Source organism: Juglans regia, chromosome 6 (assembly GCF_001411555.2).
Source record: "Juglans regia cultivar Chandler chromosome 6, Walnut 2.0, whole genome shotgun sequence".
NCBI lineage: Eukaryota > Viridiplantae > Streptophyta > Magnoliopsida > Fagales > Juglandaceae > Juglans > Juglans regia.
Window position 1 is genome coordinate 20,982,119 of NC_049906.1, and position 26,626 is coordinate 21,008,744.

At 40.2% G+C, this 26,626-nt stretch overlaps 1 non-coding gene across 1 annotated transcript; it reads left to right on the top strand.

The window, feature by feature from the left end:
* The first annotated feature begins 605 nt into the window (after positions 1 to 605).
* LOC118348806 lies at positions 606 to 4,022 on the top strand. Its single transcript, XR_004801813.1, has one exon. It is a non-coding gene; the product is annotated as a 28S ribosomal RNA (ribosomal RNA).
* Positions 4,023 to 26,626: the final 22,604 nt, after the last annotated feature.

A 26,626-nucleotide genomic window follows, 5' to 3' on the forward strand; every position in this document is an offset into this window, starting at 1 on the left:
ATCTAATGGTTCCTTTTTGTGCCATGTGTCTAATACCATTCACTATGTGTGGCTAATATCTTGCCAAGTGTCCAAATAAAACTTCTCTAACCTAATTTGGACATTCCACACTATAATTTTGAAAACACTGCACTAGGTGCGCTTATCGAGGTTACTATTCACTCCAAAAAAAAGTATAATAAACTTAGTACTGAAAAATTCTAAATATTCATATTAACATATAGTGAAAATCGTTTACCGAAATTCAAACCCTGAAGTGCCCCTAAAAATAATTTCACAATTTCCAACAGACATTTCATTCGAAATTATGAAAATAGGCTATTGCGCCATAAAATCCTAAATAATCCACTGAGTCTAATGGTGTAGACCATAATGCATTCTGACAGTTCTAACTACCTCAAATAATTAAACTCATAACTCTAGCACCATATTGAGTGATAACACTGATTATGATGACAGACTTAAAACATGAGCGATTGGTCGATTCGTAAAAACTTATGGGGTTTTCACGAGATTTCTAAGGTCAATAGAAATTCTACCAATGAATTTCTAGTGGGCTGTTACACTCCTTGACCCTATTGTGTCATTCTTGTGACTCTACCATTGCGACCCAGGTCAGGCAGGATTACTTGCTGAATTTAATCATATCAATAAGCGGAGGAGAAGAAACTTACAAAGATTCCCCTAGTAATGGTGAGCGAATCGGGAAGAGCCCAGCTTGAGAATCAGGTGCCACTCGTCATTCAGATTGTAGTCTAGAGAAGCATCCTCAGTGTCGGACAAGGCCAAGTCTGTTGGAAGGGTGTGCAGGAGAGGGTGAGAGCCCCATTGTGCCCAAACTTGTCGCACCACGAGGCATTGTCAGGTTGTCGGGTTGTTTGGGAATGCAGCCCTAATTGGGCAGTAAATTCCGTCCAAGGCTAAATATGGGCGAGAGGCCGATAGCAAATAGGTACCACAAGGGAAAGATGAAAAATACTTTGAAAAGAGAGTCAATGAGTGCTTGAAATTGTCAGGAGGGAAGCAGATGGGGGCTGGTGATGCACCCTGATCGGATGTGGAACGATGAATGCGGTTTGCCGATCAACTCGAGGTGTGGACCGACGCTTATTGCGGCGGTGGCCCAAGCCCGGGTTGTAGTCATGCCCATGGAAACGTTGTTGCCACAATCGTGGTGGGGAGCACGCCCGCGCAAGCTGTGCTTTGGCATCTATCGGGACTTGAAAGATGGTGAACTATGCCTGAGCGGGGTGAAGCTAGAGGAAACTCTGGTGGTGGCCCGCAGCGATACTGACGTGCAAATCATTTTTCTGACTTGGGTATAGGGGCGAAAGACTAATCGAACCGTCTAGTAGATGTTTCCTTCCGAAGTTTCCCTCAGGATAGCTGGAGCCCACGAGCGAGTTATATTGGGTAAAGCCAATGATTAGAGGCATCGGAGGTGCAACGCCCTTGACCGATTCTCAAACTTTAAATAGGTAGGACGTCCCGATTGCTTTGTTGAATCATGCCAAGGAATTGAGAGCTCCAGTGTTATATTGGATTTGAATCAGATTTCGGATCAATCTATATTGATTGACTGCCTCCATTATGTTGTTGCTAGCAAATACCACTACTTTTGGTTTTGAATTTTCTAAATCATTCCCGTAGGAGGTCTGGACCCTTTTTTTTTTATGATCCTTCGATAAAAGGATTCATTCTCTTGATAAAAAATAGGAGGTAGAACCAATAAATATTTCTTTTTTGATTCATCCCTGGAGTTGAATACCTCAATCAAGAATTGTTTTTGATCCAATCTGCAGGAATCAATAGAAAGGGTAAATCCCTTATGATACGCCAGATCCGACAATGGGCCCTTTTTGGTAAGCAGAACTGGCAATGCGGGGTGAACCAGAAGGCGGGTTATGATGCCCAACTGCGCACTAACCTAGAACCCACAAAGGGTGTTGGTCGATTAAGACAACAAGACGGTGGTCATGTAAGTCAAAATCCACTAAGGAGTGTGTAACAACTCACCTACCGAATCAACTAGCCCTGAAAATGGATGGCACTGAAGCACGCAACCTATACCGGGCCGCCGAGGCAAGTGCCAGGGGTAACTACAAAACTTGGGGCGTGAGCCCGGGTGGAGCGGCTGTTGGTACAGATCTTAGTGGTAGTAGCAAATATTCAAATGAGAAAGGTTCCATGTGAAAGGTTCCATGTGAACAGCACTTGCACATGGGTTAGTCGATCCTAAGAGACGGGGGAAACCCATCTGGTAGCGGGATGGACGCGAGCTTCAAAAGAGAATCGGGTTAAAATTCTTGAACTGGGACGTGGCAGCTGATGGCAATGTTAGGGAGTCCGAAGACGTTGGTGGGGGCCACGGGAAAAGTTATCTTTTTTGTTTAACAGCCTGCCCGACTTGGAAACAGCTCAGCCAGAGGTAGGGTCTAGTGGCTGGAAGAGCACCACACTTTGCATGGTGTCCTGTGTGCCCCCACGCCCAGTTGTACTCATAACCACATCAGGTCTCCAAGGTAGGCAAGGGAAGTCTGTAAAATGGATCCGTAACCTCGGGAAAAGGATTGGCTCTGACGGATGAGCACAGGGGTCCTAGTCCTGAACCCATTGGCTATCGGTGGACTACTCGAGCTACTTCCGCGGTGTGAACGGGTAGCCGCGTGCGGGCCAGAGGACGAACTGGAAATGATCGCTTCGGCGGTCTTCCCCGGGCGTCGAACAGTCGACTCAAAATTGGTACGGACAAGGGGAATCCGACTGTTTAATTAAAACAAAGCATTGCGATGGTCTCTGCAGAATGCTCATGCAATGTGATTTCTACCCAGTGCTTTGAATGTCAAAGTGAAGAAATTTAACCAAGCGTGGGCAAACGGCGAGAGTAACTATGACTCTCTTAAGGTAGCCAAATGCCTCTTCATCTAATTACTGACGCACATGAATGGATCAACGAGATTCTCACTGTCCCAGTCTACTATCCAACGAAACCACAACCAAGGGAATGGGCGTGGCAAAAACAATGGGGAAAGAGGACCCTGTTGAGCTTGACTCTAGTCCGACTTTGTGAAATGACTTGAGAGGTGTAGGATAAGTGGGAGCTGAAAGGAGAAAGTGAAATACCACTATTTTTAACGTTATTTTACTTATTTCTTGAATTGGAGGCGGGGCATTGCCCTTCTTTCTGGACCCAAGGCTCGTTTTGGTGGGCTGATTCAGGCAGAAGACATTTTTAGGTGGGGAGTTTGACTGGGGCGGCACATCTGTTAAAAGATAATGTAGGTGTCCTAAGATGAGCTCAATGAGAACAAGAATATCGTGTGGAACAAAATGGTAAAAGCTCGTTTGATTCTAATTTCCAGTATGAATATGAACCGTGAAAGTGTGGCCTATCTATCCTTTGGACCTTCAGAATTTGAAGCCAGAGGTGTCAAAAAAGTTACCACAGGGATAACTGGCTTGTGGCAGCCAAGCGTTCATAGTGACGCTGCTTTTTTATCCTTCGATGTCGGCTCTTCCTATCATTGTGAAGCAGAATTCACCAAGTGTTGGATTGTTCACCCACCAATAGGGAACGTGAGGTGGGTTTAGACCGTCATGAGATAGGTTTGTTTTACCCTACTGATGACAGTGTCGCAATAGTAATTCAACTTAATACGAGAGGAACTGTTGATTTGCACAATTGGTCATCGTGCTTGGTTGAAAAGCCAGTGGCGCGAAGCTATCGTGTGCTAGATTGTGATTAAATGCCTCTTAGTCAGAATCCGGGCTAGAAGCTACATGTGAGCCCGTCGCCCGATTGTCGACCTGCAGTAGGGGCCTTAGGGCACCCAGAGGCACATGTCATTAGTGAAGCTCTCACGGCGGATGAGTTATACGGGCTTTCTTGAAGTACAATTCTTACCGAGCGGCGGGTAGAATCCTTTGCACACGACTAAAATATGCGACATGGTATTTTAAGTGGCAGAGTAGCCTTGCTGCCATGATCCATTGAGATTTAGCCCTGTGTCTGATAGGAACCAAGGTGGGCCTACTCTTAAAGATCCTTTACAAGTTCCAGATGGGCCAATTACAAGATCAAGGGCCAAGAAGATCAAGGAAGCAATGCAAGGATTGGTGCAATCCACCTGGGATGAAGCCAGCAAGAGCCCAACATTGAAGATGGGTCTGAAAGTAGAAGAACCAGTTTTGATCCACTTTATTCAAGCTGTGGAAGGCATGACTTAAAGATACGGCCTATTGTTATTGGAGGCTTCCAATTTGGTTAAATGATTTATTTTATTAGTTTAGAATAAGTGGGCTTGAAGATGCTTGACTCACATGTCTTATTTCTTTTGAACTATGTTTTTGGGAAGGCCTTGTATTTTGGCCAAGGGCTTATTTGGAAAATTACATTTTAGGAACTAGGGTTTCATCAATTTACTATTGGGGTTACTGTAGCCGCGCGTACTGTAGCTGCTACTGTTCATCAAGGGTAATTTTGGGTAAAAGGGGCATTATTTTGGCTAGGGTTTTGATTAGGTTTGGCTTTAAAAACTCTTTGTAGCCTCATTTGAGATTTAGACAATATTGAATTTTATTTGTGAGTTGAGTTTTCTCCTCTTGTTCTTGATTGAACTCTTGAACTTATCAAAGGTAAATCACAACCTTTGTGGCGTTCCTCCTTTGTAATCTGGGTTCTTGAGACGGGTTCTTCAACGGGTCTAGATTTTAATATAATCTAGGTTCTTGAAACGAGTTCTCATCGGGTCTAGATTCTCCATCCTTGACTTGATTTTGACTTTCTTGGGGAGTTTTCAAATTGATTGTGGGTTCAAGGGAATTCATTCCCACGGGTTCATATCAGTGTCACTTCGATTCATCCCTCCTCCTCAAACTACATCACTTTTCATGATTTCCTGGGCAAGGTTAGCAACAAGGACTTGTCGAAAATTGGTGCATGACGTGCTCCCTCGACATGTGCATGTGATCGTGGCTACCTTGGTGCCCCCCTTGGCGAGTTTAATATGGTGCCCTTGATGGGTGGTGCCCCGTTGGCGTGCCCATGAATGCAAAGCGAGGTTAGTACAGAGCCTATGTTGGGCCATGCCTTGATAGCCCCGACGATGCTTGATGGGTGGTGCCTTGTTGGCTTGACCACGAATGCAAAGTGAGGTTAGTGCGGAGCCTATGTTGCGCCATGCCTTGACACAGCCCCAGCGACATGCCTTGACACTTCCCCTCACACGCCCGTTGACATTCACACAAAGGTCCGGAAAAGAACAACATCGATCAAACAAACTCTACCAATGCAACTTGCCTTGTTGCCACAAGAAGTTGCAATGAAAAATTCACAGCATGATCCCCTAATGTTGCTACCCGACATGCATGTGTGAGGGTGAACATATGTCTCGTGCTTTTGGATGAATGAAACCACCCAAATTGGTTTCCTTAATTCATTCCAATACATCTTGGATGTGTTCCAAGCATCACCTACCATTATCGGCCTATTTTCGAGTTTTCTTGATTTCTCAATTTTATACACTTGTCCCGTGCTTTTGGATGATTGAAACCACCCAAATTGGTTTCCTGAATTCATTCCAATACATCTTGGATGTGTTCCAAGCATCACCTACCATTATTGGCCTATTTTCAAATTTTCTTGATTTTCCACTTTTATTAAATCTAAAAAATCAAATAAAAAAATCCTAATGTCAAAAACTTGTGAGGCTTCCTCCTACTTCAATATTATCTATTGTTCGGCGGTATTCTCTTCTCTTATTTCCCATGCCTAGCGGGGTGGGCTCGACACCACACAATGCTTCTACAAGCTCAGCTAGCCTTGTGCTTGGTTGGGGTGTGGTTCAATTTGTTTGACATTGTGGTCTGGGCTACGTAACGGCGTGTGAGTGGTGACAGGTTGTATGTTTTGGTAGGCTCTATGCTTGTGCATTAGGCATATGCTTGTCTCAAAGATTAAGCCACGCATGTGTAAGTATGAACTAATTCAGATAGTGAAATTGTGACACCCCTAGATTCCGCTTGGGATCGGACAGACATCCGTAGCGTCTGGACATGCAAGACAAGGTTACCTGCCCCCGTTAATGACATATAAGATGCAATGTTCCTAACATGCATCTAGCATTATGCAATATTCGTAGCAGAAAATAATTTTTTTTTTAACAATACTATGCACCAAACTTATAATATCCCAAATAGTTAAAACATAAACCATGCATACTTAAAATATCCACGATTACAACACGGGTCTCAGAAGACTATAATCACAAAATAACGGAGACCTGACTCGATAATTACATTGCCAAAATACACTATTGGGCTAATTCGTTGAGTAACTCGCGTAACTCGACTAGCGATACCAGAATATTATTCAAAGACCTAACTATGAAGGAGGCTGCAAGCTCCGTGTTGCGACTACGGCGTCTAGTCAACCTCGTCCAGTCTGCTAGTGTCTGCTCCATGCTCTGATCCTAACACATCACCTATCATTCAAGGAGAATGGTAGTTGGGATTACCACGGTGAGATTTGATTACAAATCTCAGCAAGTTAACAGGAAACTTCCACACAGGTTAATAATGATTGCATGACAGTGAAAGTATGAATGTATAATCAAAGTCATAAGTAAGCATAGCATAACTTGACATATAGCATGGCATAAATGACATAACTTGAATTGAAACTGAAACTTAGTTTGACGTGACATGGCAAGTACGTGAACTTAAAACATAACAAGGACTAGCAACATAGCATGAACGTGAACTTGAAATATAACATGGACTTGAAACATAACATAAACGTGACCATACATAATTTGAACATGAACTTGAACATAACATGAACCTGAGCATGACATAACATAAATGTGAACTTGAAACATAACGTGAACGTGAACATGACATAACATGAATGTGAACTTGAACATAACATGATATAAACATGAACTTGTAACATATTGTTGTCTCTTGAGGTCACTATGATTGAGTAATCTTATCTCATGGGGTTACCATAATTGCGTATTTTTATCTCATGGGGTTACCATGATTCACATGAATTTGAAACTTGACATGAACGTAAACTTAAATATAACATAACGTAAAACATGACTTGAACGTGAAATACATGAACTTCGTAACATGGCATAACATGTGACAGTGAATATTATGTGACATGACATACATGTAACAGATGGCATACGTAATGTGACATACTTGCATTGGATAGTGACATGTGACAGAATATATTGTATAACAGATAAGTATTTCGTGATAGAATAATTTATGAAATAGATAAACATGATGACATGGCATGGCATGGCATGACATATATAACAACATACGAACATAAACTGTAGTTCCCTTACTCATCACACATACACAGTAAACTAATACTAAGTTAAGAGCTAATTTACCTCGATCGTTGCGTTCTACGAGATTAAAGTGTGAAACACAAGGAACTGTAAAAGGGTATTCTAAAAGTTAGAACTTTAATTACTAACAATTAGAAATGTGAAAAGAGAGTAAAATTATCATTTTACTCTCTACATATGAGAAAATGACCATTTTACCCCTAACTTATGGATTTCACATCCTAACTCAAAAAATTTACCAAACTTTACATTCCTTATGTAAATTTTGTCCTAGACTCAAATAACAACTACGAAAAATTTAAAACCATTCACAATTACGGAAAACCCACAATGGGCGAAACATTCATAGGCCATTTCTCTTGATTTTGGTTACAATTTCTTCTATCATCAAAACTCATGATTAAACCAAAATTTTGTAACAAGCAACTTCCTATCCTAAGTTTAAAAAATAGACTTAAAATATCCATTAAGAAAAATCTATTCGTCAACACCAAACTTTTTAACAAAAAGTAAACCCTTAAATCATAAGTTTTGACCTTTAAAAAAAAACATCTCCAAGAATTCCAAAAAAAATCAAATCTTACCTCTAACATATTCATAACATCATCCTAAGATCAACCATGCTTTAAATCATCAAACAAAGTCACCAAAAATTACAAGACAACACTTGGAGTTCTTGGTTTTAAACTTAGTCCAAAACAGAAACTTTCTCTGAACTAACTTTGATCAATCTCTTGATCTATGACTTAAAGGCATGTGTTCTTCAAAATAAAACATCACATGGTTTAACAATGTGTCCTAAATAAGATCCAACCATCAAACTTAAAATCACATGGCTAAAATTCAACAAAACAAGGATCTAACCCAAAAACATCAAATCTTAGGCCTAACCAAAATCCTCTTGCATAGAAAATCATATCTTTAAAAATAATACTAAATATTTTTGAAATAACATCGTAACATGTATATAAGAGGCTTAGGATCATCATATGAAAATATCAAACGTTTGGAATAAGATCAAACCACGAAATATTCCAACTTTCACAAAACAAAAATTGTTTTTCCACTTCCAGTTTTCATGTTTCTAAATCTAAGAAACTCTATCATCAAAAGCTATATCCATGCAACAAAACCTCAATTAAAATTTATACACCCGTGCTAACAACACTCCATAAAATTTTTGGACTAAGATATGTCCATTAGCTTGGTCAAAAATTCCAAAACATATCATACTCTCCAGTTTCACGCCCAGAATGACCTTTTCATGGTTACAAATATGTTTGACCAATCAAATAAGCATGTAATGAGAATAATAAGATATATACGGAAACTAGACTCAAAGACAAACAACTTTTATGAAGGAGTCATTGTGAGAAAATACATACAAAGGGTCAAAAATGGTCACACAAGAAGACCCAGAAATCAGCCCGTGAGAGCTCTTTTGGATTTCTCTCTAAGAACGGGAGAAAGAAGGGATAACATGGAGAGAAGTGTGTGTCTTGCATGACTTTAGACTCCTGGAGGGGGAAGTTATGGGCTTGAATGACCCTTGATTGGAGGTGGCTATGTGACATAAAGTGGAGAATAGAGAGGAGCAAGGACTACCAGCAGCTGCTGTGAGAAATGAAGGTTGATGGAGTAGATTTCTTCTTCACATCAAGGCACTATTGGGTGCAGCCAATGGCAATGGATGGTCTTCCATGTGGGGGAGGAAATTTCTTCAAGAAGCTTTGCCATGGTGGCCAATTTCATGGGCCTTGGTGGGTCCCAACCAAGTGGGCTTCAATTTGGGATTTAAAGAGGGTTTGGTTAGGGTTTGAGATGCTATTAAGCCCAAAACCAATTTTTCTTGGCCCAATAAAATTTCCAAGGTTTAAAAGGTTGGATAATTATGTCATAACAAGGATTTGATTAATTTATAGCATGAGGAAAAGTGATTAAACACAATACTAGAAATCGTGTTTAGGGTTTGGGGAAACCGTTTAGGGTTTTGGTTTCAATCAAGTTTTTGGGGTTTCAATTAGATTCCAACCATTTAGGGTTTTGCTAGGGTTGAAACCCTCTTTGGTCTGGCACAATTTGGTTGATCAGATGAAACAAAGCTTTGCTTAGGTGTCATGATCTCATACCTTGACTTCCTTCACAAATCCATCTAATGGTTCCTCTTTGTGCCAAGTCTCTAATATTATTCACTATGTGTGGCTAAGATCTTCACAAGTGTCCAAATAAAACTTCTCTAACCTAATTTGGACATTCCACACTATGATTTTGAAAACACTGCACTGGGTGTGCTTATCGAGGTTACTATTCACTCCAAAAAAAAGCATAATAAACTTCGTACTAAAAAATTCTAAATATTCATATTAACCTATAGTGAAAATCATTTATCGAAATACAACCTCGAAGTGCCCTAAAAAATAATTTTACAATTTCGAACAGTCGTTTCGTCCGAAATTATGAAAATTGGTTATTGCGCCATAAAGTCATAAATAATCAATTGAGTCTAATGACGTAGATCATAACACACTCTGACACTTCGAACTACCTCAAATAATTAAACTCATATTTCTAACACCATAACGAGTGATAACACTGACTATGTTGATAGACTAAAATTGTGCGATTGGTCGATTCGTAAAAACTTATGGAGTTTTCACGAGATTCCTAAAGTCAATAGAAATTCCACCAGTGAATTTCTAGCGGGCTGTTACAGAAATTGTGAATGGCTCATTCAATCAATTATTGTTTGTTTGATGGTATATGCTACTCGGATAACTGTAGTAATTCTTGAGAGCTAATACGTGCAAAAAACCCCGACTTCTGGAAGGGATGCTGATATGAACCCGCGGGAAAGGAATCCCTTGAACCCACAATCAATTTGAAAACTCCCCAAGAAAGCCAAAATCAAGTCAATGGATGGAGAACCTAGACCCGATGAGAACTCGTTTCAAGAACCTAGATTATTTTAAAATCTAGACCCGTTGAAGAACCCGTCTCAAGAACCCAGATTGCAAAGGAGGAACGCCACAAAGGTTGTGATTTACCTTTGATAAGTTCAAAAGTTCAATTAAGAACAAGAGGAGTAAAACTCAACTCACAATGAATAAATTCATCAAATTTCATAACTTCCTAATCTGATTAAAATGAGGCTACATAGAGTATTTAAAGGAAAACCTAATGAAACCCTAGCCAAAATAAACCCCCATCTTCCAAAAGTACCCCTGGATGAACAGTGCCGCGGCTACAGTGCCGAGCTACAGTAACTCGGCTACAGTAACCCTAACCCTAGTTCAATAAAATAATAACTTTCCCAACATGCCCTTGCATAAGCTCCCTTAAATGCTTCCCATAATAAACTCAATTATTCTAAACAAATAAAATAAGTACTTTAAATGAATTAAATAAGTTGAAACCCTTCAAGAGCCCAAAGCCTTTAAGTCTTGTTATTGCCATCTTCCATAGCTGATCAAATGAATCAAAATTGGATCTTCATCCTTCAAGCCTCATCTTGAATGTTGAGCTCTTGCTAAACTCGTCCCAAGTGGATTGCATCAATCCTTGCATTGTCTCCGTGATCTTTAAGACTAGGCCCATCATGGTTCCCATCATTCCCCCTCTCCTCAAAAGGATTCGACCTCGAATCTCCACCTTGGTTCCCATCAATCCCCCTCTCCTCAAAAGGATTCAACCTTGAATCTCCACCTGGATCAAAGGGAAAAACGTTAGTAATATTATCATTAATTTCATATGCAATATCATTAATTTGTTCAAGAATTTGAAAAGATCCATCCAAGCTACTCATGTCGTCAACAGGTAAAGGCATTAAATCAAAAGGAGTAAATGGATTAGGGCTATAAACAATTGCGAAAGGAAAATATAAAGTGGTAGTATGCATGGTCCTATTATATGCAAACTCTATAAATCTATCCACAACCATATAAATAGAATCTCTACTTATTTCTTTCCTTGGCAGCCCCAAAACAGAGTCCATATATGCAAACTCATTGAAATGCAAATGATACTCCTGTAAACGTTCATGCAACAAGTCAATGTATGGCAAATGATACTCCGACAAACGTTCATGCAACATGTTAATGAATGACAAATGATACTTCCACAAACGTTCATGTAACACGTCAATGAAAGGCAAATGATACTCCCACAAACATTCATGTAACACATCGATGAATGACAATTGATACTTCCACAAACGCTCATGCAACACGCCATTGAAAGGCAAATGATATTCCCACAAATGTTCATGCAACACGTCATTGAAAGGCAAATGATATTCCCACAAATGTTCATGCAACACAACAAAAGTCTTCCTTACACCAAGGTTACCCAACAAACCAGCATGTCTATCACACACAAACAACTTATGCATAAAACTAGTAGGTACACAAAATCTAATATTTCTAAACAAGTACCAATCTAGTTTATAGAACTTACCAAAAGATGCTTTCTCACATGTCCCATACACACTAGCAAAGTCATCATCATTAGCATGCAATCCCTTATCATATTCAAATCTCAACAATTTTGCATCAAAAATGAAGACAAGGACATACCTTCTTGCTAAAGTATCAACCACAAAATTTTTCATACCTTGTGTGTATTTGAATACATGAGGAAAAGTCTGAACACAATCCTCCCGCTTAGCATGCATTCTAGTCAACAACTTACCTTGTCCCTTTAAATGTGTCAATGACTCATGTTTTTCCAAGAAAGGTCGGTTAGGAATTGTCGCACTTGGCACAAAATCAATGTAGTGCTCTATCTCCCTATTAGGTGGCAATCCACTAAATACACCACTTGGAAACACGACCTCATATCCCTGCAACAAAGAGACAACAATACTAGGCAAACATACGTCAAGTACGTTAGGATTAAGACTCGCCTTAGCATAAAAACTCGTTTTTCTCTTTGTTTTTCTCTCACTTTCTTCACACTCTCTTTTCTTTCCACTCTCATTTTCTTTTTCACTCTCTTTTTCCCTTTCACACTCTTTTTTATTTTCACTCTATTTTTTTCTGTCACTCTCTTTTTCTTCATCTTTTTTTGTACTCTCGACCTCATAATTATTTTTTAACTCATTCTCTCTTTTGCTTGAGGTCTTAGTCTCACCCTCTGAGGTCTTAGTCTTTTCTCTCTCTATTTTTCTCTCTTTCTCCATTTCGGTCTCACTATTTCTTTTCTTCTCAATCTCACATTCACTCTTGCTTTTCAGCTCAATCTCACTTTCACTTTCACTTTCACTCTCATCTTCACTCTTGCTTTTCAGCACAATCTCACTTTCACTGTCACCTTCACTCTTACTATTAAGCTCATTCTCACTTTTTCTTGAGGTTTCAGCCTCACCCAAATCTTTTCCCTTTGGTGGTTCGGTCTTCTCCTTTGCTACAACTTGATCATTTTTGTCCCATTTTGGTTTCCAAGAAGTACTAGAAACCGAAGTATACCTTGATGTACCCTTTCCTTTTAGCCGTCTCTCCACCTTCATAGCCATGTGCACTATGTCCTCTACCTCCTCATAATGTTGCAACTCAACTACATTGGCTATCTCCCTATTCAACCCCCTCAAAAATCTTTTCATTATGGCCTCCCGATCCTCCACTACATTAGCCCGAATCATAGCCACCTCCATCTCCTTATGGTAGTCCTCTACACTCCTAGACCCCTGTATAAGATTTTGTAATTTTTTGTAGAGGTCTCTATAGTAGTGGCTAGGTACAAATCTCCGCCTCATGATAGCTTTTAACTCTCTCCATGTTTCTACAGGCCTCTCAAAATTCCTCCTCCTATTGGATTCTAATTGATCCCACCAAATAATCGCATAATCAGTGAACTCAATTACAGCCAACTTCATCTTTTTCTGCTCAGAGTAATTATGACAATCAAACACCAACTCTATTCTTTTCTCCCACTCTAAATAAACTTCAGGGTCAGTTCTACCTTGGAATGATGGTATTTTCATTTTGATGCTTCCAAGGTTCTTATCTACTCTATCTCGACCCCCTGAGTTTGCCCTAAGGCCTCTTCCATGCCTAACTCTTCTATGTCTACCCAATCCAACTTCAGATGTTAGCACTTCCTCATACTCTCCATTCTCATACCCATTCTTAATATTAGGCTCATGTCGCCTCCTATCTTTCTCTGCTTGCAGATTTCTAACCATTGCTTCTTGATTATCCATGCTATTCCTCACTTCACCTAACACCAAGTTCAACCGCTCAAACTCATGTTGCATGGCATGCAACACAAAGGATGAGTTATCTACTCGCCCCCTTGGTGATGAGCTACTCCGATGAGACATTACAAGGTGCTGCAAAGAAGAATGTTAGTGGTAAAAAAGAAAACCTCACACACTCCCTTACGTGTTTCAACTCGAATAATGACACTCTACTCGTGTTTCACTCTTAATGGCTTTTTCCCGATAATAGTCTCACACTCTCTTGCCTTTTACCTCAATAGTTTTTCCACTCAAGTTCTTTCAGAACTAAATGAACTCAATCAAGACAAGGCAACCTTGTTTTATCCCAACTAGTAATTAGATTCAGGAAACAAGAACAAGAGAAACATGAAGGAATAAAAATGACACGAGAATCAATGAAGTTATACGAATGAAAGAGTAGCAATAAGACAAGATACCAACTTGAGTGATGTATGCAGCAGCCCCTTTGATGATAAGGTTCAATCAACAAATTTCTTTCTTTCTCATTGTTGTAACTATGTAGCAACTTTGAATATGCTACCTTCTCTTCTCTTCAACTTCTTCTTTTTTTTTTTTTTTTTGGAATTTTCTTTTCTTTTCCTTTCCTTTCTTTTCTTTTCTTTTCTTTTCCTTTCTTTTCTTTTCTTTTCTTTTCTTTTCTTTTCCTTTCTTTTCTTTTCTCTAATTCATCCACAAACAGCAATATTCAATTGTGAAAACCAACCAATTGAATTCAAACACACAAGCATGGACAATGAAGTAGAAGAGAATCAATGGAACGACACTCCAAGCAATTGACAAACTTAGAGATGCAGGAAACCCTAGAATTTTGAAACCCTAGGTGATGCAAATTTCAGCCAAACCCAAAACCCTAAGAATTTTGGCAGCCTACTTTTTGTTTCTATTTTTTTTTTTTTAGCAACCCTAGAACAATGAAGCCCTAGAATTAAATTAAGGATGCTAGAATTAAAAGATAGAATCAGACCTGATTGGAAACCTTGCTCTGAATACCAAATGATATGAACCCGCGGGAATGAATCCCTTGAACCCACAGTCAATTTGAAAACTCCCCAAGAAAGCCAAAATCAAGTCAATGGATGGAGAACCTAGACCCGATGAGAACTCGTTTCAAGAACCTAGATTATATTAAAATCTAGACCCGTTGAAGAACCCGTCTCAAGAACCCAGATTACAAAGGAGGAACGCCACAAAGGTTGTGATTTACCTTTGATAAGTTCAAAAGTTCAATTAAGAACAAGAGGAGTAAAACTCAACTCACAATGAATAAATTCATCAAATTTCATAAACTTCATAATCTGATTAAAATGAGGCTACATAGAGTATTTAAAGGAAAACCTAATGAAACCCTAGCCAAAATAAACCCCCATCTTCCAAAAGTACCCCTGGATGAACAGTGCCGCGGCTACAGTGCCGAGCTACAGTAACTCGGCTACAGTAACCCTAACCCTAGTTCAATAAAATAATAACTTTCCCAACATGCCCTTGCATAAGCTCCCTTAAGTGCTTCCCATAATAAACTCAATTATTCTAAACAAATAAAATAAGTACTTTAAATGAATTAAATAAGTTGAAACCCTTCAAGAGCCCAAAGCCTTTAAGTCTTGTTGTTGCCATCTTCCATAGCTGATCAAATGAATCAAAATTGGATCTTCATCCTTCAAGCCTCATCTTGAATGTTGAGCTCTTGCTAAACTCGTCCCAAGTGGATTGCATCAATCCTTGCATTGTCTCTGTGATCTTTAAGACTAGGCCCATCATGGTTCCCATCAGATGCATTTATTAGATAAAAGGTCGACGCGGGCTTTGCCCATTGCTCTGATGATTCATGATAACTCAACGGATCGCACGACCATTGTACCGGCGAATATCATTCAAATTTCTGCCCTATCAACTTTCGATTGTGGGATAGAGGCCTACAATGGTGGTGACAGGTATGGTGGCAAGGCCCCAACAAGGGCAGCCAGGAGGGTTGTCCATGCCGCCCCCTTCACATGGGCATGCCCCTGGCACCCATGGAAAGGGCGTGTGCCACGCCCCCCATGCCGCTGGCGGAGGTATCATCTCCACCGCCGGCAGTGGTTGTGGTGGCGGCCGCCACTGGCCGACCATGTCCCACCGACCATTTTTTGGGCTTGCTTTCATGACCTACATTCTCGTTTGCTTTCTAGCAACAAGCTTGTGCTTTAGGGATGGAGTTGGTGGCACCTAGTGCTGTCACACATGGCCTTGTTCATGGGGGCAATCGTTCATGCTAGGGGCTTTCTCACGTTGTCTAGTCCTCGGGTGCTCTAGTCAACCCCACGGTGGTTGGGCCTATTTGTTTGTTTGCTTCCTTTGCAACATGCTTGTGCATGGCGGATGGTGTTATGGCACCTAGTGCTACACACATTGTTGCTCTTGGGGGTATTCGGATGATCATGGCCTTGCTTCCATGGGGTTGACCCGCATCTCCATTTTTAATTTTACATTTGGTTGGCCTCATGGTGCCTGGGCTCTGTGTTTGTTTGATTCCTCTTTGATGTACCTGTGCACGTCGTATGGTGTTATGGCACCCAGTGCCACGCAATTGCTTCATTGAGGTGGGTTTCGGACCTTGGGAGTAGTCATATGCTTGTCTCAAAGATTAAGCCTTGCATGTGTAAGTATGAACTAATTCAGACTGTGAAACTGCGAATGGCTCATTAAATCAGTTATAGTTTGTTTGATGGTATCTGCTACTCGGATAATCATAGTAATTCTAGAGCTAATATGTGCAACAAACCCTGACTTCTGGAAGGGATGAATTTATTAGATAAAAAGTTGATGCGGGCTTTGCCCATTGCTCTAATGATTCATGGTAACTTGACGGATCGCACGACCATCGTGCCGACAACGCATCATTCAAATTTCTGCCCTATCAACTTTCGATTGTAGGATAGAGGCCTACAATGATGGTGACAGGTAACGGAGAATTAGGATTTGATTCTGGAGAGGGAGTCTGAGAAACGACTACCACATCCAAAGAAGGCAACAGGTGCGCAAATTACCCAATCCAGACACAGGGAGGTAGTGATAATAAATAACAATACCAAGCTCTTACAAGTCTAGTAATTGGAATGAGTACAATCTAAATCCCTTAGCGAGGATCATTGGAGGGCAAGTCTGGTGCCAGCAGTCATAGTAATTCTAGCTCCAATAACGTATATTTAAGTTGTTGCAGTTAAAAAGCTCGTAGTTGGATCTTGGGTTGGGCAGAGCGGTCCGCCCCTGGTTTGCACCGGTCTGCTCGTCCCTTCTACTAGCGATGCACTCCTAGCCTTAACTGGCTGGGTCGTGCCTCCAGTGTTGTTACTTTGAAGAAATTAGAGTGCTCAAAGCAAGCCTACGCTCTATATACATTAGCATGGGATAACATCATTGGATTTCGGTCCTACTGTGTTGGCCTTCAGGATCAGAGTAATGATTAATAGGAACAGTCAGGGGCATTCATATTTCATACTCAGAGGTGAAATTCTTGGATTTAGGAAACACGAATAACTGCAAAGCATTAGCCAATGATGTTTTCATTAATCAAGAACAAAAGTTGGGGGCTCGAAGACGATCAGATACCGTCCTAGTCTCAACCATAAACGATGCGGACCAAGGATCAGCGGATGTTGCTTTAAGGACTCAACCGACACCTTATGAGAAATCAAAGTCTTTGGGTTCCCGGGGGAGCATGGTCGCAAGGCTGAAACTTAATGAATTGATGGAAGGGCACCACCAGGAGTGGAGCCTGCGGCTTAATTTGACTTAACACGGGGAAACTTACTAGGTCTAGACATTGTAAGGATTGACAGACTGAGAGCACTTTCTTGATTCTATGGGTGGTGGTGCATGGCCGTTCTTAGGTTGTGGAGCGATTTGTCTGGTTAATTCCGTTAATGAGCGAGACCTCAGCCTGCTTACTAGCCGGAGGTGATTTTTCACGACCAGCTTCTTAGAGGGACTATGGCCACTTAGGCCATGGAAGTTTGACGCAATAATAGGTCTGTGATACCCTTAGATGTTCTGGGCCGCATGCGCGCTACACTAATGTATTCAACGAGTTTAGGCCTGGGTAATCTTTGAAATTTCATCATGATGGGGATAGATCATTGCAATTGTTGGTCTTCAATGAGGAATTCCTAGTAAGCACGAGTCATCAACTCACGTCGACTATGTCCTTGCCCTATGTACACACCGCCCGTCACTCCTACCGATTGAATGGTCCGGTGAAGTGTTCGGATCTAGGCGATGTGGGTTGTTCACCGCCGACAACGTCGTGAGAAGTCTGCTGAACCTTATCATTTAGAAGAAGGAGAAGTTGTAACAAGGTTTCTATAGGTGAACCTGCAGAAGGATCATTGTCGATTCCTACCCAGTAGAACGACCTGTGAACTTGTAATAACCTTCTAGGGTGGGATGTAATGCCCCTTTCCCAAAAAACAGTTGGGAGGGCATTGCTCCTCGTGTGTGGTGGGTCAATCTTCTCATTCCCTTCCCAATTGAACAATGAACCCCAGCACTGTTTGCGCCAAGGAATTTACACAAGGAGTAACCACTGGCACCCCGAAAATAGTGTGTGTGCTATTGGTGACATCTTTACCATGATACAAAACGACTCTCAGCAATGGATATCTCAACTCTCGCATTGATGAAGAACGTAGTGAAATTCGATACTTGGTATGAATTGTAGAATCTCGCGAATCGTCAAGTCATTGAACGCAAGTTGCATCTGAAGCGATTTGGTCGAGGGCACATGATGCAAACCAAGGAGTTGGACATGCTAATCATACAAGTGGGAATGGAGCTGAATTTGTACAAGACCCTTTGTCATTTCCTAGTGGCCCAATTACAAGACTTAGAGCCAAACGTTTCAAGGAAGCACTAAATGGGCTAATCCAAGAGAATTGGGCTGATTCTAAAAAGACCAAGATGGGCTCAAATAATATTCAAGACTTAATCCATGTCATCAAGGCAATTGAAGAGGCTAATTAGCACATAGAAATATGATGAATGGTCTGACCATTAAAGGACGTGAATTTGTTAAGTTTCAAGAATATTAAATAGGTGAATGAACTTGGTCTTGCCTGGGTACGTGAAATACATTGAATTTAGTCATTTAGTCATTTCTGGCTGCCTCTAGAAGTCCAAGAGGCCTAAATTTCGTGGGACTTGTTATGTTAATATTTGTGTTGCTTTTAAAGCTGTAGTTATGACTTTTCCTATTCTTGGAGGGTTGTTCCAAGTATATAAAGGGGTTATTTCGAGTTTTAATAGCAGATTGGAAATTTCAGAAACTTATTTGTTTTTGTGAGGTCTTGTGTTCCTCTTGGTTCTTCAAAGAACTCCTTGAACTTATCAAGTTAATCTTGTGGCGTTCAAGCTCCAAACTTATCACCTTGATTCTGATTTCTGGGTGTGGCGTTTTCAATCCTTCGTAGTCTTGGTTCTCATCTAGTTGGGTGACTGGTCAAGGCTCAACAAATCTTGTCAATACGATCTTGGGGTTCCAAGCCATCATTGTTATCGGGTTTCATCACAATTGTTGGTGAAGTTCATATCATTTTGGTATCAGAGCCAGGTTCTAAGATAAGTTTGTCTATCTTTTATTTTCGTTCTATTTCCTGTTCCTGCTGTGTTTAAAAAAAAAAAAAAAAAGGGTACACGATTCCAGTAAGAAAACTTCTTCCTTTCAATCTTGTATCTCACCTTATTCAAGTACTTGAACTTTTGATGAGTTTTGGTTGTTTATTTTCTGAATTGCTGCTGGATTATTTTGAATGAGTTTCTTGAAGTTCGATTAAGAACTAAAGAAGACACAGAAGAGTGGAAAAAGGCAAGAGTGTGCGAGACCATATGAGGGTAAAAGCCGTTTAGAGTGAAAACACGAGTGCAAGTGTATCAATTCTTGAGTGAAACACGTGAGGGAGTGCTTGTGAGGATTCTAACTTTGTTTGCAGATTTTAAAACATGTCTAATAATCAAGAAGAAGACACAACCGAAGAATTTCGACAACCTCCAGTTCCAAACCTCCAAATGCAAGCGATGTTAGGGGAGATGAGGCGTATGTTGAGGGCTGAATTAGAACCTATTCACGAAAGGTTGGACAGGGTAGAAGCGGAAACTCCTAGGGGCCAGCAACATGACATCCACAATAGGCAGCATGGTGGGCGTGGTCCGTGGCGGAATGTTGATGGAGAGGCGGAGTCGGAGGAGTTTGATGAGCAATATTTGAACCGAGGCAGGATTGAGCGTGGGTATAGAAATAGAGAAGCTAGGATGGGTAGGCCTAGGAGGGATAACGATTTAGGAAATATAAAGATTAAAATCCCATCTTTTCAAGGTAAAAATGATCCTGAAGTTTATTTGGAGTGGGAAACTAAAATGGAGATGGTTTTTGATTGTCACAACTACTCAGAGATAAAGAAGGTTAAGTTGGCTGCAATTGAATTTACCGATTATGCCATTGTGTGGTGGGATCAATTACTGATTAATAGGAGGAGGAATAGAGAGCCACCCGTGGACACTTGGGAGGAAATGAAAATGCTTATGAGGAAGCGTTTTGTACCCAGCCACTATTATAGGGGATTGTATCAAAAATTACAGAGGTTAATTCAAGGATCTAAAAGTGTGGATGAGTATTACAAGGAGATGGAGGTAGCTATGATCCGGGCAAATGTAGAAGAGGACCGGGAAGCCACCATGGCTAGGTTTTTGCACGGTTTAAATCGTGAGATTGCGGATATAGTCGAGATGCAGCACTATGTTGAGTTGACAGATATGGTGCATCAAGCCATAAAGGTGGAGGAACAATTCAAACGAAAGGGATTGGCTAGGAGGGGACTGCCTATGGCTACAACCAGCTCGTGGAAGACAACTCCAAAAAGGGACGAGCAGCAACAAAATAAGCCAAAATTTGAATCCTCTAAGAATGCCAACTTAAAGACCGCCACTACTTCAGGTACAATCGAGACTTCAAGTTCTAAGACACGTGATATTAAATGTTTTAAATGTCAGGGGCGCGGACATATAGCCAGCCAGTGTGTAAACAAGAGGGTGATGGTGATAAATGCCCAAGGAGAGCTTGAGTCAGAAAATGAGGAAGAAGTAGATAATGATGATATGCCATCTATGGAGGATGCTGACGATGAGCAAAATGCTGTGGTTGGAGATTTATTGGTTGCAAGGCGAGTTCTCAATGTGCAGGTTAAGGAGGAAGAAAGTAACCAAAGGGAGAACTTGTTTCATACTCGGTGCTTTGTAAATAACAAAGTTTGCAGTGTCATTATCGATGGTGGGAGTTGCACAAATGTAGCCAGCACTTATTTGGTGGAGAAATTGGCTTTAACTACCTTGAAACATCCTCAACCTTACCGGCTTCAGTGGTTGAATGAATGTGGGGAAATCAAGGTGACAAGACAAGTGTTGGTGGCATTATCCATTGGCAAATATGAGGATGAGGTGCTTTGTGATGTGGTTCCTATGCACGCATGCCATTTACTGTTGGGAAGACCATGGCAGTATGATCTGAGGGTTACGCATGATGGATTCACAAATAAGTATTCCTTCACTCTTAATAGGCAACCTATTACTCTTGTGCCATTAACTCCAAAACAGGTCAGGGAGGACCAATTAAAGTTACAAAGTTCGAATGAAAAAAAAAAGGAAAAGGAAAGGAAGGCCGAAACTGAAAAAAAAGACTTAAAAAAAAAAGGAGAGAAAAACATTGATCAGAGTGAAAAAGAAAGAGAGAGGATTTCGGCTATAGTGAGAGCAAGAGAGGAAAAATTCAATTACATTGCAAAAAAAAGTGAGATCAAGAGAGCATTATTTTCACACCAGCCCCTTATTGTACTCATGTACAAGGAGGCTCTTTTATGTACTAATGATCTCGTCGGTGCTTTGCCGAGCAATATTGTTTCTCTTTTGCAGGAGTTTGAAGATGTCCTTCCTGAAGAGGTACCATATGGTTTACCTCCAATCCGAGGGATTGAACATCAAATTGATTTCATACCTGGTGCATCAATTCCAAACCGACCTGCTTATAGGAGTAATCCCGAGGAGACCAAGGAACTTCAGAGGCAAGTAAGTGAATTATTGGAGAAGGGGTTTGTGCGTGAAAGTATGAGTCCTTGTGCGGTTCCGGTGCTGTTAGTTCCCAAGAAGGATGGAACATGGAGGATGTGTGTTGACTGCCGAGCCATCAACAACATAACGGTAAAGTATCGTCATCCCATTCCTAGACTAGATGATATGTTGGATGAATTGTATGGTTCTTGTGTCTTTACAAAAATTGATCTTAAGAGTGGATATCATCAGATTAGGATGAAAGAAGGTGATGAATGGAAAACTGCTTTTAAGACTAAATATGGTTTGTATGAGTGGTTAGTGATGCCTTTCGGTTTAACTAATGCTCCGAGCACATTTATGCGTTTGATGAACCATGTTTTGCGAGCATTTATTGGCAGATTTGTAGTTGTGTATTTTGATGATATCCTGATCTATAGCAAAAATTTGGAAGAACATGTAATGCATTTGAAATCTGTTTTGGAAATTCTAAGGAAAGAAAGGTTGTTTGCTAACCTCAAAAAGTGCACCTTTTGCACGGATAAGCTTGTGTTTCTTGGTTTTGTTGTTAGTAAGAGAGGAATTGAGGTGGATGAGGAAAAGGTGAAGGCAATCCAAGAGTGGTCAACGCCTACAACAGTCAGCCAAGTGAGGAGTTTCCACGGCTTAGCTAGCTTCTATAGACGGTTTGTGCGTGATTTTAGTAGCTTAGCCGCCCCTCTTACTGAAGTCATCAAGAAAAATGTGCCGTTTAAGTGGGGAAAAGAACAAGAAAAGGCATTTAGTCTGATCAAAGAAAAGTTAACTAATGCACATTTGCTTGTTTTACCTAACTTTGCTAAAACTTTTGAAATTGAGTGTGATGCTTCAGGCATAGGAATTGGAGCTGTTTTGATGCAAGAAGGCCGTCCAATTGCTTATTTCAGTGAAAAGTTGAGTGGGGCAGCCCTAAATTACCCTACTTATGATAAGGAGATGTATGCCTTGGTGAGGGCTTTGGAAAATTGGCAACACTATCTATGGCCAAAGGAGTTTGTGATTCACACAGATCATGAGTCTTTGAAGCATTTGAAAGGACAGCAAAGGTTGAACAAACGCCATGCCAAGTGGGTGGAATTCATTGAAACATTTCCGTATGTGATCAGATATAAGCAAGGTAAGGAAAATGTGGTGGCTGATGCATTGTCCCGAAGGTATGCCTTACTTTCCATTTTAGATACAAAAATGCTTGGCTTTGAATACATTAAGGAATTGTATGCTCAAGATTCTGATTTTGGTGATGTGTTCAATGCATGTGAAAAAATGGCGTTTGGTAAGTTTTATAGGTATGATGGATTTTTGTTTCGGGAAAATAAACTGTGTTTGCCAATATGTTCTTTGCGCGAATTGCTTGTGAGAGAAGCTCATGGTGGTGGTTTGATGGGTCATTTTGGTGTAGCTAAGACTTTAGGAATTTTGCATGAACATTTTTTTTGGCCTCATATGAAACGTGATGTGGAAAGAATTTGTGAGAAGTGTATCACGTGTAAACAGGCTAAGTCTAAGTTGAAACCCCATGGTTTGTACACCCCTTTGCCAATACCTAGTGAACCTTGGACTGATATTTCTATGGATTTTGTTTTAGGTTTACCTAGGACTAAGAGGGGGAGAGATTCAGTTTTTGTGGTGGTAGATAGATTTTCCAAGATGGCACACTTCATTGCATGCCATAAAACTGATGATGCATCACATATAGCTGATTTGTTCTTCAAAGAAATTGTTAGGTTACATGGTATGCCTAAGACCATTGTTTCTGATAGGGATGCAAAGTTTTTGAGTTACTTTTGGAAGACTTTGTGGGGAAAGCTGGGAACTAAGTTGTTGTTTTCTACTACTTGTCATCCACAAACGGATGGCCAAACTGAAGTAGTAAATAGAACTTTGTCGTCTTTGTTGCGTGCTATCATTAAAAAGAACTTGAAAGCATGGGAAGATTGTTTGCCACATGTTGAATTTGCTTACAATAGAAGTATACATTCTGCAACTAAGTTTTCACCATTTGAAATTGTTTATGGCTTTAACCCATTGTCACCTTTGGATTTAACTTCTTTACCTTTGAGTGAACGTGTGAACTTAGATGGCAAAAAGAAGGCAGAATTTGTAAAGATGATTCATGAAAAGGCACGGCTGAACATTGAAAGGAGGACTAAACAATATGTCCATCAAGCCAACAAGGGACGTAAGAAGGTAGTGTTTCAACCAGGAGATTGGGTTTGGTTGCACTTAAGGAAGGACCGTTTTCCAGAGAAGCGGCGTTCAAAACTCCTACCTCGGGGTGACGGGCCATTTCAAGTAGTAGAACGCATCAATGATAATGCCTACAAGCTTGACTTACCAGGTGAGTATGGTGTCAGTGCAAGCTTTAATGTTGCTGATTTGTCTCCTTTTGATGTAGGTGATGATTTGAGGACAAATCCTTCTCAAGAGGGGGAGAATGATGCAAACCAAGGAGTTGGACATGCTAATCATACAAGTGGGAATGGAGCTGAATTTGTACAAGACCCTTTGTCATTTCCTAGTGGCCCAATTACAAGACTTAGAGCCAAACGTTTCAAGGAAGCACTAAATGGGCTAATCCAAGAGAATTGGGCTGATTCTAAAAAGACCAAGATGGGCTCAAATAATATTCAAGACTTAATCCATGTCATCAAGGCAATTGAAGAGGCTAATTAGCACATAGAAATATGATGAATGGTCTGACCATTAAAGGACGTGAATTTGTTAAGTTTCAAGAATATTAAATAGGTGAATGAACTTGGTCTTGCCTGGGTACGTGAAATACATTGAATTTAGTCATTTAGTCATTTCTGGCTGCCTCTAGAAGTCCAAGAGGCCTAAATTTCGTGGGACTTGTTATGTTAATATTTGTGTTGCTTTTAAAGCTGTAGTTATGACTTTTCCTATTCTTGGAGGGTTGTTCCAAGTATATAAAGGGGTTATTTCGAGTTTTAATAGCAGATTGGAAATTTCAGAAACTTATTTGTTTTTGTGAGGTCTTGTGTTCCTCTTGGTTCTTCAAAGAACTCCTTGAACTTATCAAGTTAATCTTGTGGCGTTCAAGCTCCAAACTTATCACCTTGATTCTGATTTCTGGGTGTGGCGTTTTCAATCCTTCGTAGTCTTGGTTCTCATCTAGTTGGGTGACTGGTCAAGGCTCAACAAATCTTGTCAATACGATCTTGGGGTTCCAAGCCATCATTGTTATCGGGTTTCATCACAATTGTTCGTGAAGTTCATATCATCTTGCCCCCTGATTCTGAGTTGGTGATATCCATATCGTAGATCAATCTTTGAGAAAATCGTAGCTCTTTGCAATTGATCCAATCGTATCGTAGACATCTTGATGGGAACCAAGGTGGGCCTAGTCTTAAAGATATGTTGCAAGTTCCAGATGAGCCAAATACAAGTTCAAGGGCTTAAACGATAAAGATTATGCTTTGATTCATTTCATAAGCTATGGAAAGGGCAACAACATGACTTATAGGCTTTGGACACTTGAAGGCTTTCAACTTATTTAATTAATTTCAAGGACCTCTTTTATTTGCTTAGAATAATTGGGTTTATGCCTATGTAAGGGTATGTTGGGAAAATTATTATTTTATTGAACTAGGGTTAGGGTTACTGTAGCCGAGTTACTGTAGCGCCGTACTGTAGCCGCGGTACTGTTCACTCAAGGGTATTTTTGGAAGATGGGGTTTTATTTTATCTAGGGTTTCATTAGGTTTTGCTTTAAATACTCTATGTAGCCTCATCAGATCATGAAGTTTATAAAATTTGATGAATTTATTCATTGTGAGTTGAGTTTTACTCCTCTTGTTCTTAATTGAACTTTTGAACTTATCAAAGGTAAATCACAACCTTTGTGGCGTTCCTCCTTTGTAATCTGGGTTCTTGAGACGGGTTATTCAACGGGTCTAGATTTTAATATAATCTAGGTTCTTGAAACGAGTTCTCATCGGGTCTAGATTCTCCATCCTTGACTTGATTTTGGCTTTCTTGGGGAGTTTTCAAATTGATTGTGGGTTCAAGGGATTCCTTTCCCGCGGGTTCATATCATTTGGTATTCAGAGCAAGGTTTCCAATCAGGTCTGATTCTATCTTTTATTTCTAGCATATTTAATTCTAGGACTTCATTGTTCTAGGATTGATTACAAAAAAAAAAAAATTGGTGGCTAGCAGATTTCTTTACTATTGTTGGGGTTGCTGAAATTCATTGTTCTAGGGTTTGTGTTGGCTGAAATCTCTTGTTCTAGGGGTTGTCGTATATCACTTGCCCTTGGGTTTTTCAGTTATTGTTAGGGTTTTCTCTACTGCTTATTCTTGGTTGTGATCAAATCAGTTGGTGAAAAGAAAAGAAAGGAAAAGAAAAGAAAAGAAAAGAAAATTCGAAAAAAAAAAAAAAACAGAAAGAAGAAGAAGAAGAAAAGAGAAGGTGGCGTATTCAACGTTGCTACATAGTTACAACAAAGAGAAAGAAAGTATTTGTTGATTGAGTTTTTATCATCATAGGAGCTGAATACATCTTTCTAGTTGGTATCTTGTTTTATAATTACTCTTTCCCTCGTATAAATTCCTTGAGTCTCGTGTCATTTGTTTCATTCCGTGTTTCTTTGATCTATATTACTGGTTGGAATAATACAACGTTGTATTGTCTTGATTTAGTTCAACTAGTTCTTAAAGAACTTGAGCGGGAAAACTATTGAGGTAAAAGGCAAGAGGGTGTGAGACTATTATCGGGAAAAAGCCATTAAGAGTGAAACACGAGTGGAGTGCCATTATTCGAATGTAAACACGTAAGGGAGTGTGTGAGGTTTTTCACTAACATTCTTTTTGTACAGCATATTATGATGTCTCATAGAAGTGACTCATCCTTTGTGTTGCAAGCCATGCAACAACAGTTTGAGCGGTTGAACTT